Genomic DNA, 8,656 nt, shown 5'->3' on the forward strand with positions numbered 1-8,656 from the left:
CCTGCTCCCAGCCACCATTCTTCTATCTGATATTCGTAAAATGTGTGTGATTCCTGCAATATCTCTTACTTATTCCCTCATAGCATATCCTAGAATTTTCACATTTTACTGCTTGTTTAATTGTCCAATCTTACTCAACTAAAAGTTAAAGTCACAATAGCAGGGACTTTCTGTGCAGACCTGGATTCCATCGTATTCTTATAGACTGTCCCAAAACCTGACACAAAATGGAAATTTATTAATTTTTTGGAATAAATAAATAACATTTCCTACCCAGTTTTTTTTTTTTTTTAATCTAGGTAATTTCAGAAGCAGACTTGTAGAAGACCCAAGTGATACCTTGAGGCCAACATATTGGAATTATCTAAGCCTACAAGGACCTTTTCCTAGGACTTTACAAGAAGACAATAAAGAACAACTATATGGATATAAGTATCTTTAAGTTACAATGAAAATTCAATTAAAGTTAAGGTCAATTAAGCGGGTTCTTTTCTCTCATTTCTGATAGTTCCTGTCAATTACTTGCATGAAGTTTGGTTTAGCATATTGGCTGATTCATCAGTCATGCAACCATTCATTCGGCAAATGTACTGAATGACTACCATCAGGAATGATTCCAGATACTGAACATATAGGAGTGAATGAATACAGGCCCAAATCCCTGTTCTTATGCTTCAGGGAGGAAATTGATAATAAATCAATAAATAGGTAATGTTTATATTACGTCTAATAGTGATGAGGGCTATGAAGATCAAAGAAGTGAAAAAAGGGCTTGGGGGATGCCAGGAATGGGCAATGAGAGTGCATTTTAATTGGATAGTTAGGGGGAAGCTCCCCTGGCAACTGGTCAAGGACCTCAAGGAGGAGTTGGAGTGACTCATCCTACCTGGGGGAAGAGATTTTAGGCAGGGGAGACAAGAAGTCCCCTGAGAAGGGGTTATGCCTTGCATATTTGACTTATAACAAGGAGGGTGGGCTGGATAAAGAATTGTAGTGAAAGAGGAGTTTGTGTTCACTGCGGGGGGGCTAACCTGGTAGCAAAGTACAAACAGAAGTTGTGGGGAAGTGTTTTATTGAATAAGAACAAAATGTGCTCCTTCTGAAAAAATGTAGAGATCTTGCATTTCCTATTTATGAGTTCTGAGCAGTCCAGTTTGGTATTTATTTTAGCACCTCTAGAGAAGACAATAATATAACTCTGGCTGACCCGCTGAGGTCTTTGGATGATCACACCTGGCATCACAAGTCAACTTAATGGAACTCCATCTTCTACTTTCTTATCTGTCTGCATATGTGTTCCTGCCTCCCTGCCTTCACCACTGGTCGGATATTTCGATCCTTAAGAGAGCAATGTTCAGAATCAGTGCCTTAACTCGAGTGAGTTAATTCACTGATGATATGAAATGTTGATTCCCCTGCAATCAGAAGTGGGTTCCATCCCAAGACCTCAAACTCAAACTTGAAATTCCAATTTAAGCACACTGATAATGGCTTCCATTTATATAGACACGTTTCTCCAGAAGTATTTAAGTGCCTTAACAATTTATATAGGCAATCACATCACCCACCATTAAAGCATAGTCATGTCTGGGGGCAAATGCAGTCACTGTTTAATAACAAACAGTAACATGACAAGAAATAAAGACAAACACTTCCACAAATGCCGTAGCCAAACATAAGGGGTGCGAAAGAGGGTAGACTGAGAAGCTGGATGTACCTCAAATTAGGAATAAGGCAGGATAATTTAGTTAAAGTCTGCATTTCTATAAATATCTAGTGCATAAGAGGGTTCAGTATTAACTTCTTCAGGGTCACCCAGGCCCATTGTACCACTGAAGCATAAAGGTAGAAGCCAGTCACCCTATTTCGGCCTACTGAACAAGAATACTTCCTAGATATAATCCAATATACTTTTCCTGCTGACCTCAACCTTTCCTTATAAGGGCAGAGTTAAACTGATTCAAATATTCTTTGCTAATACAGAGCAACCAAAGAAAAAAAGCCAGTATTTCCCAAATGCTGACCCATAAGATAGCTGCTGCCTTAGTGTCACCAGAGAGTGTAAAAATGTTCTGACTCATGGGACCCATATCAGAGTTCTCAGCCATATTATTCAAAAGTAAGACCCAGGAATCTGCTTTTAAACAAGCTTCCTAAGTAACCCCCATGTACAGGTACTGACGGTTTGGATACCACTGGTCCAGCTAGGATTAAGACATGCATCCGTGGCTATGAAACATGCATAACGAGGAATGGGAGAGATCATGAAAACATGGGCACTTGGGAAAAGAAGCAATCCCCAAGGCTCCTTATTCCTAGATTAGGACCTTGAAATCTAGTTCTCTGATACTGCAATATCATTCAGACAATAAATTCCGAGTCTCCAGATGGAGACTTCAGAGCTTGTGTAATCTAATGCTCCATTTACAAAACTGGAAACTGAGGACAAAGAGGTCATGTGACTTGACTTACTCTATAATAGGACTTGTGAATATATTACAATGACCTTTCCAGCAAAGCAACACATTTCTGGCCCAAGGGCCTGATCTGGAAATACCAATTGGACTGTGGTTGCTTTTAGTAATTTGCTCATTTCCTTCTCATTAACTAACTGGTTCACCCCTAACAAGTTTCATATCCCTTTACTTTCCTAACATTTTGATTTCTTTCCCTTCTGCCTCTTTCCTTACATTTACTTGGTCCCTGCTTCACTTATCATTTTTAACGACTGCAAACCACTTTTTGTTCCCATTAAGGTAGAAAGTCATTGCCAGGTAACAGGCATGCAATGGTGTCCTACAATGCAAAGAATATGACTTTTGAAATCTAGAGAACTATGCCCCACTCACAATTGTGACATTAACTTTAGGCATAGATACCATTCATTTATTGAATAATTATTTATTGAGCATCTACTATATCCTAGGGATTGGTAGGTGCTGGTAGCAACACAGACATATTTTCTTCCCTCCTGGACATCACAGTCAATGAAAAAGACAGACACTAAACAGTGACTTAAGTTAATAATTGCTAAGAGCTATATAGGGAAAGTGTGGGCTACTGTGGGGTAAGCTATATCTATACAGGACAGAAAACCTAGTCAGGGAGGGATGGGGGCTCAGGAAAACCTTCCTCAAGGAAATGACACTAAAGTAAAGACCTAAGAGTTGAGTAACAGTTAGCCAGGCAGAAGGGAAGCATAAAAGAATGCTGTAGTTAGATCTAAAAGTACATGCAAATTTCCTAAGATGGGAAAGAAGCTGAAAGATCTGTGTGATTAGAGCTTGAGCATGAGGAGAGCAGGATATAATCTCAGAAAAGAAGGAAGTGGCCAAGTCATGATACTACAGGTATTACTGAATAAAATGGATATAATCCAACTTGATAAACTAAGAGATGATGAGACAAAATAACGGTTGGAACTCTTCTCAACATCCTCACGATTTGGTAATCATTGAGGAGACATGACCTCTTTCAGACCCAGTTTTCAGTCCTCATCACTGAGAGAAAGAAATAACTTTTTAAGAATTTTGGTCATTAATAAACCGTAAAATATTAATAGCTACAGAATGAACTATTTCCCCATTCAATGAGTGATGTAACTTCCCCTTCTCATTGAAATGTTTCCCCTCTTTGGTTTGGCCATATGAAATGCAAGACATTATATCTTCTATTTTCCATTGGTGTGTTTTTTCAGATTTCTACCCTTACTTCCTCCTCCATAGCCACATACATACAACCTTGTGTAAATAAACTTTAGATGTTTCAGGGATTCTTTTTATAACACTAAATTTGGAGGAAGGGAAATCTGATGAATATTGAAAGAGTGATCGCTAAAAGAACTAGATCTTTCAGGAAAGTCAAAGGCACAAAAAACTATACTCTCAATGTTCATCTGTTTCCCTGAACTACCACTGGGCTCACTAAGTAGCCCTTGGAGAATAAATTGCTCTACACGTAAGAACTAACTGCTGTCATATAGGATCTTCCTGCCCTGCTGGGCTCCTTTTGGAAAGTATTCTTGGTATTAATCTAATGAGTTAGAAAGAGAGACACTGAGCTTATCAATTAAACGCTGAGGATCAATTCCTGGCCTTAATGGATACCCTCAGAGTATTACAGTAAATTAGTAGTAGAACAAAAGAGAGTCAACTCGTAATACCCATAGTGATTCTGCTTGAGCCATAACGTGCAAATGAGTTACTGCAATCCAGTCTCCTTCCCAAATCCTAAAACATCAGCTTCCACTAATGAGGTAAATACATAATACTAACCAATCATTATCATTTTGCTACTTCGCTAATGTTCAAACACAAGTTCAGTTCTATTAGATTTTTATCTAGCCTGTAGATTCGCTCATCTAGCATATGCTAATGAATTGCTTAAAAAAAAACAAAAGCCTTGGCTTAAGTATTCTTTCTCTTTGAGCTATTACCTGAAAAAGCATCTAGCAATTATTAGAACTTGTCAAAGGAGTTTACAGTGATGAGTTCAGTATAAGTGGAACCATCTTGCATCTCAATTCACAGACCCAACTGCTTAACACTTACCTCTGATGTATTCTTCAAGTATTTTAGAATAATATAACCACTTAATGGGTCATGTTGAAAATCCGTGTTTAAAGCAATAACACTCATAGACCAAAGAGATTGAAAATAGTATCTGATAGAGAATAAAAAGCAAACTGATACCATTTATATGCTCCAGTTGATTCAGAACCATCACAATTATTACTAGGTGAAAGCAACTACTAAAGGAATCCTGGCTGTGTTCACTTATCCAATCTTACATTGTAGTAAAAAGACTTGAAACCATGTGATGTTACAGGTGAAATTTTATTAAAGACATCGGAAGTTGAATATCTCTGTAATTTCAGGTCACATAAAAACTAACACTTTTCTCCGATATTTGTAGTATGGACTCAAGTGAGAAATTACCAAGTCAGAAAACCTCAGTTCAAAGTCTGACTCTGCCACTACCCTAGGTGCATGATCTCAGATAAGCAACTTCATCTTTCTAGACCACAGTTTCCTCACCTGTATGTTCTTGGTAATAATAACCCATTTCCTAGTTGAAAATACAATGAAAGTGAAAGTATCCTGCAAGGACCTCTAGAATTTTTAATTAGAAGTTGGATAAGTTAGCTGAACCATTTATCACACCTTCAAAAACTCCCTGTGTTGTACAATGTAGATATAATTTTCACCTATCTAATAATTTTAAAATATACTCAGCAATTCTGACTCCCATGATGTATTTAAGTATCATTTTACATAGAGCATTACAATGTAATATTATCCAGCAAGGACAAAGGCTCTGATCCTGGAAAGACCTTGTGAGTTATGGGAACCAAGAGAGGGCCAGTGCGACTGGAATGTATGGAGGAAAGTGTTAAGTGACAGGAACTGTGTTGGGAGAGCCTAGTAGGGGAACACACGTCTGCCAGCCATGATAAGCAGATTGGATTTATGTGCAGTGGAAGGTTTAAATAGAATACTGATGTGACTTTGTTTACATTTTTTAAAAATTTGGCTGCTTCATTAAGGTTGAAGCAGAAAGATCAAGGAAATAAAGAGTAAGGGAAACGAAGCCCACCAGGAGGCTATTTTAATTAAGATAATGACCTGTACCAAGATGGTGGTAGAGGGATGAAGAGAAAGGGATAGACAGATATACTGTGACATCAGAATGAGAAGAGGATGAAAGTAGGGGGTGGTGTTGAAGACAAAGGTGAAATGGGAACTAGGAAATAAACTCCTAGGATGATACTTTTTTTTCCCCCCAACCTCCACTCTATTTCAATTCTCCCTATCTAGTTCCCATTTCATTTCCCTACAGTCACAAATCAGCTCCATGTCTCCACAGTGACATACCCCTTCCTGGAATGGTTCTAGTGTCTAATGCTGGCCTCACTCACTGGGCCTCTTCATTACAATTTACCCACTGCTACAATTAACCAGTCCTTGCGTCCACTGCCCCATAACTAGATTGCAAACCACAGAAATCTCACAATCATCCATGAACACGTGTTGTGTACACTTGTAAAAACTGACATTTAGAACTGTGTGCTATGATGCAAGGTTACTGATACTTTCTCAAGAGCACTTGCTTTATTTTCTTTTTATGTAGAAATAGAGAGGAATCACTATTTATCCTGTTGCGCTGCCCACCTGTCCTCCCATCTGAGCCCCAGTGGAGGGCAAGAGGAGTGAAGGGTCAGAGAGGTGAAATTCACACCTACTTGTGAAATGTAAACAGCTTCATCTGCTAACGGCGTTGAAAGTCTTATAATTAAGGCAAACTGGCAGAGTAAACAGATAATTAGCTTGTCTATTTGGGGTGTAAACAAGAGGAGAATCCAAACATTTGCCGTGAGAACTCTATGGATAGGGAATGCTTTCTGGGCAGGGATTTATTCATCTTGTTCATTGTTGTGACAGCACAGTGCAGGGTGCTTAACATAAAGGTTGCAGGAATGTATGAAGCCAGGAATGAATGAATGTTCTCCTCCACTGCATTTCTCATGGCCTAAGAACTGTGCACATAGATTTCCTTGTCTGCACCGATGCAGATGCAATAGCTAAACAACTTTAAAATGATATATGCTAGACTGAGTACATTTGTGTTTGTCTACACTGCATACACAAAAATATATCAGCAAACCAGAGGCTTGATGTTTCAAATCTGAAACGATATGGCTCTAGTTTGGCCACAGTTTATTTTCAAACATGCTGCATCTGCAGAATGCTGGGTAATGATGATGAAAGCCCTTTCAGAATAATTACAATCCAATCATTCAGCACTGAGCCCCTCTGAAGCTCACTGTCACTTGTTTGGTGCCTTGGAAATTAACGCCTCTTGCCACAGTGAGGAAAGTACCATTGCAGTAACTTACTGTTGTGTATTCCAATACTGAGAATTTTAATGATGAAGTGTGATAGCATCAGCTGGCCTCGGCTCATCTGTATTAATAACTGACTGTTGTAATCTGTCTTAACCCTTCCCTGGCCTCTTCCTCTCCAGCTATTTTTTCCTTAAGGGCAAAGTTTTTATTCTGCAATCTGTAGAAATTTATCTTAATAGTGTCCCATTCATGTCAAGAATATTGGTTTGCACTTGTTCCCACACATTCTTTTTATTTTAAATTAGGGTAGACATAGCTTAGCCACAGTTCCCTAGACCCACAGCTTGCCTGGTGTTTTTTATAACTTACATTGAATATAAGATAATCTACATTGAGTGCCTGGAGCCTCTTGTGGCCTCCCTACTTAATTTTTGCCATGAAAAACTTCCCTTGCTCTAACTGGCCTTAGACTTGACCAATTATAGCAGAAGTCTCTTTGCCTGATTAAACGTGGTCCTTTCCACCCTGCTGCCAATTGAGCTAAGTCGAACTGTCTTTCAGCTTGCTTACCATCCCTAAATGGGAGAGAAAAGCAAAAGAGAACACCAGTTCCTATCATGACAGCCAAACTTCGTAGTGACCTTGTCAAATTGTGAATAAGTTAGCTTTATAAACAACTCATTGCTAAGACATTTAGTCATGCTAACCAGAGGGTAGTCCCAGAGAAGGTCAAACAGGATGGTTTATAAAACTAAGCTCTTCAGTTTAAACCTTAAGGGGCTGATACATTAAAACTGGGGACCTTTGGAATGGGTAGTAGACCAGATGAACCCTGGACATCTCCTGCCTACCTTCTGCATCAAGCACAGCAGCTCCACCTTTATACATTTTATTTATTGATGCATAAAATATATTTGAAAAATGGTTCTGTGACCTAAGAAAAGTAATCACACTCGTCTGGGGCATGGACCCTGATTTTGGAATCAAATACACAAGATCAAACCTTATATGGCATCTCCTTGCTCTCTGACTTTGAAAACTATATCTAACTTCTGTGTCAGAGGAAGACACTAACCTCCAATGGCATACCCAAGTCTATCTAAGAAGACAGGTAAAATCTGCTTCTTATATACATGTGAGATCAGATCCTTTTCAGTTATTCCCTGGATCACAGATAGTCACATGAGGCATCATTCAATTCATTCATTTTTCTACTTCAACATAAACTTATCAGAGGTCTTCCATGGGCATCCATCTAAAATATCATTACTCTATAACTCTTTAGCCTTCACCTTGGTATATTTTCGTCCACAGTACCTGACTTGTTACACATTAACATGTGTTATTCATTCATTATTGTCTTCTCTCTCTTTCATGGAAGTTCCAGAAGATCAGGGACTTGTCCTTTCTATTACTTTATTGACAGGACTGGAATAGTGTTTGGCCCATAGCAGACATTCAATATATATTTCTTGAATGAATGAATGAATGAGCACCCCTTATATCCTAAAAAGTAATTTATAAAGTGGCTACTGCCAAATAAATAAGAAAAGAGAAAAACAGGGTTTTAGATATATTGAGGAATCCTGGATTCTAGTCCTCTTGTTAATGTTAGCTCACTAGATGACATCTGGCTAAACATTTATCTCTCTGGACCTGTTTGGACATATGGATATCAGTGGGGTTTAGGTGCTGAGATTATATGATTATGATTATATGCAAATACATGCCATTATTCTTGCCTTCTGTTTTTCATGTCCTATGTAATTTCCTTGAATGTGGGTGAAACCTATGACTTGCTTCTCACCCACA

The sequence above is a fragment of the Tursiops truncatus genome, chromosome 8 (genome assembly GCF_011762595.2).
Source record: "Tursiops truncatus isolate mTurTru1 chromosome 8, mTurTru1.mat.Y, whole genome shotgun sequence".
In the NCBI taxonomy this organism is placed as follows: Eukaryota; Metazoa; Chordata; class Mammalia; order Artiodactyla; family Delphinidae; genus Tursiops; species Tursiops truncatus.